Raw genomic sequence first — 4,126 nt, 5'->3', positions numbered from 1 at the left:
AAAAAAAAAAAAAAAAAAAAAAAGAAATAGGACAGGAGGCTGGGCGCGGTGGCTCAAGCCTGTAATCCCAGCACTTTGGGAGGCCGAGACGGGCGGGTCAGGAGATCGAGACCATCCTGGCTAACATGGTGAAACCCCGTCTCTACTAAAAAATACAAAAAACTAGCCGGGTGAGGTGGCAGGCGCCTGTAGTCCCAGCTACTCGGGAGGCTGAGGCAGGAGAATGGCGTAAACCTGGGAGGCGGAGCTTGCAGTGAGCTGAGATCCAGCCACTGCACTCCAGCCTGGGCGACAGAGCGAGACTCCGTCTCAAAAAATAAATAAATAAATAAGTAAATAAATAAAAAAGAAATAGGACAGGAGAGGGTGGGTGTGGTGGCTCATACCAGTAATCTTGGCACTTTGGGAAGCTAAGGTGGGAAGACTGCTTGAGCCCAGGGGTTCAAGACCAGCCTGGGCAACACAGACCCCATCTCTACAAAAAAATTAATATAATTTTTTTTAAAAAAAAACCCTGGAGTGGGCTGTGGGCTGAGCTGGAACGAGGTGGCAGGGGCTGAGGGGCAGTGCCCTGGCAAGCTTGGCTCTTGATTCTGGGTATAAGCTGGACCCTAATTGAGGGCCTCTTATATGCAGGTCTGGGGTCGCCCCTGCTGGTCAGGACATGTCTGAGGGCATCTTACAAAATGTTTTGGGTTCTTTTGTTTTTTACTGAAACAGGGTCTTAATATGTTGCCCAGGCTGGTCTCGAACTCCTGGGCTCAAGTGATCCTCCTACCTCAACCTCCCAAAGTGCCGGGATGACAGACATGAGCTACCGTGCTTCGCCTTGCTTTTCCATTTTGTGTAGTTATCATTGCACAGATTTTGGGGTCGGGGGGTTCACCAGGCAGCCTTAGGACTCTGTGTCCCTAGTTCTAGGTCTCCAGTTTGTGCCCTTTTTTATGCCAGTCACCAGCAGGCTGTTTCAGGCCCTCGCCCACGTGTTTGCCCTCTTGGTCTTTCTAAAGCACGGCTCTGATCGTATGGCTTTTCTGAATGAAAACCTTCCGTGACCTCCACGATTTCACCTGGCCACATCCCTGAGCAGTGTGGTCCAGAATGCCCCAGCAGCCCCAGCTCCACTGCCCGGCCATCTGTGCAGAATGTTCTATGTACGTTTTAAGCTCTCAGCACCCCTTGAGGCAGGTTTTTTATACTATCTGTTTCATAGATGATTCTGAGATTCAGGTGGTCCCTTGCCCAGGGAACTGCCCAGAGTCACTTGGCAAAGGAGGGAAGGACAATTTGGTTGCAGTTCAAGACTCAGCTGCCTGTTGGACTTAACCTGGAGAGTTGAAGAAATGGCTGGTGCTTGGGGCCCACCCCAGGGATTCTAGCTTCATCAGGATGGCATACAGTCTGGACATCAGGATTTCTAAAAGCTCCCACTTCAGGGAATGCTGGCCAAGTAGCTAAAGCAGGCTGGGGCCCAGACTGCTAGGTTCACATCTCAGCTGTCCCATTTTCCTCTTTTTTTTTTTCGTGTTGCCCAGGCTGGAGTGCAATGGCACAATCTCGGCTCACTGCAACCTCTGCCTCCTGGGTTCAAGTGATTCTCCTGCCTCAGCCTCCCAAGTAGCTGGGATTACAGCCGTGCGCCACCACGCCCAGCTGATTTTTGTATTTTTAGTAGACACAAGGTTTCACCATGTTGGCCAGGATGGTCTCCATCTCTTGACCTCGTGATCTGCCCGCTTCAGCCTCCTAAAGTGCCGGCATGACAGGCGTGAGCCACCGTGCGTGGCGAGCTGTGCCACTTTCAAAGCTGAGCCCCTGAGCTTCCGTTGCTTCTGAAAGGTGGGCAGTACTCAGCGCTTAGGCTTGAAGGATTCAGCTGGTTAATGTGAAGCATTCAGCTCCAGTATTGCGTCTGGAAGCCACTGTATCAGTGAACCGGCATCCCTCATCGTGGAAAGACTGTCTCAAACCAGTGCTTCATTCTGTCCACACGCCTTCCACTGGTGAATTACAACTGCAAAAATGTATCTTTCTGCAGTAAGGTTGAAGTGAGGTAAAGCTGTTTCCCTCTTTAGGGTTCTCTGGTCTTTCCAGAGCTGCCAGGGGTCCGTGACCCCATTTGGTAAGGACTCGGTGCCGCACGCTGCCTCTCCATCTCTGGTCCCCTCTGCAGTCGTAGCGACTGGCAGGTTTTCAGTGTGTGTTAGACATTCCTTCCAGTTCTCGAACTGTTTCCCTGTGGCCGCGTTTTCAGATGAATGTTGCCAGTTCCCCACCTTCTGTCTCCGTCTCACACTGCTGTCTGCCCCACCGCAGTCCTCTGTGGGTGTTGGGACATGGAGCTGGGTGGTTCTGAGTGCCAAGCGGAGCAAGGTCATCAGATGACTTTGCTGTTCATGGCCCCGGGTTCTGGTGCTCTCATCCGAAGCCCTCCCTGCCCATCCCTTGGGCCGTGGAGCGTATCTTCTGTTCCTGTACCCTATGAATAGCTCTTGAACACATTGGCTCACCTGTGTCTCCCACGCCAGGCCACAGTGCCTTTCAAGGCAAGATCTGTCTCTTCATCCATGCAGCCTCAGGTCCTGGCAGTAATGGGTACTCACATGCCTTTTGGATGAGCTGTTCTTTGGAAATAGTGTCCTTAGCTCCTGGCATGTAATAGGCATTCAGTGAATACTTGCTGAATAAATGAGTGGAAAAATCTCAGATCTTCAGATAGCTTCAGAGAGTTTAAAATCCTTCTGCTTATCGGCTCCAAAGGACCTTCCCTCTGCTGCACCTTCCACCAGGGCTCTGGGGTGGCCAGTCAGGATCTCTCACCTGAAGCCACCTCAACCCCGAGAGCCTGGGTGGAATCAGAAGTGCCTCCCACTCTGTCCCCAGGGCAGGAGGGCCAGCAGGGCAGACTGGATCACACCCTGCCTTGGAGCAGCAAGGCCTCTCCAATTCCAGAGCCCTTGGCTGACCACCGAGCCACAGAGGCCAGGCTGGCTGGAGCCTCTAAAGATGAGGGGTGGCGATGTTGGCTTCTGTCTCTGAAATTCATCTGCTCATGCTTGTGACACTGAAATGAGCAGTTAGCTCTGTGATTCCTGAGCCTGGGCCGACCTCCATGTCTTCGGTGCTGTTGGAGAGGACCAGGGAGGGGCAGTGTCAGGGCCAGCACGTGCCTAGTGTGCCTTTCAGACCGATTTGAGATGACGAGGAATCTTCTGGTTGCTGGGTGAAGTCCTTGAAGGAAACCTAACCTGTGGGGGTGAGGAGGACTGAGGGAGCCTAGCTGAGCCTTGGGGTGGACTCTCCATTTAACCAGCATCTGCCGAGTGCCTGTGAGGTGCTGGGGGCAAAGGCATGGAACTGGGGCAAGGGCCCCTGTAGAGACCACGTGGCTTTCTGAGGGATCCATCGCAAGGAGCTTTGGCCGGATGTGATGGGGTGGTTGAGAAGCCCAGGGAGGGTTCCTGGCAGAGGTGGGGAGGTTAGCTGGTCACAGACAAGCAGCAGAATGTGATGGAAAGTGCAGGAGCTCGTCTTCTTCCCAGGCACAACCGTAGTCGTGAACACTGTTCCAGTGGGTAAGCGGATAGCTTCCTTAGTGAGAGTGCCACCTGCCTGGGAGGCGGTAGTGCTGGCGGCTTGGCTGTGCTGACAGCTGCCACTGCTGCTGGAGCCTGGAGAGCTTGGCAGGGCCAGCCAAGCTGGACCACAAGCTGCTGGGACAGGGCTGGGGCCTGAGAGTCCTCCGAGGGACAGCAGGCAGCTCTGCTCTCCATAGGGTGAGGGAGAGAAGGGGACCTGAGAGCGCGGGGGTGGGGCCTAGGAGCTGCGCGTCAGCCATGAGGAGGGGCAGCTGTGGATGGTTTTAGCCTGGGGAGTGACGGGCCATGCTTCTCTTTGGGATGGCCCCAGCAGGACAGCGCTCCGCCAGTCCCCGTGAGCCAGCGGCCGCTCTGCCACGCCTGCTCTTCCAGGCCGCCTCCACCCACACAGCCACGCCCCTGACTGTCGTTCCGAGTGGACATCGGCCCTTTTGGTGGCTTGTGTGGGCCCCGTGGTGACCCCATCCCCACCTAGCACTGTTCCAGGTGGGCAGGCATCCACTCAGCCTCTCCCCGCTGCTCGCCCA

This window comes from Rhinopithecus bieti, unplaced genomic scaffold, assembly GCF_001698545.2.
Source record: "Rhinopithecus bieti isolate Rb0 unplaced genomic scaffold, ASM169854v2 scaffold_34310, whole genome shotgun sequence".
Classification (NCBI taxonomy): Eukaryota; Metazoa; Chordata; class Mammalia; order Primates; family Cercopithecidae; genus Rhinopithecus; species Rhinopithecus bieti.
Note: the sequence above shows the minus strand (reverse complement) of the source record.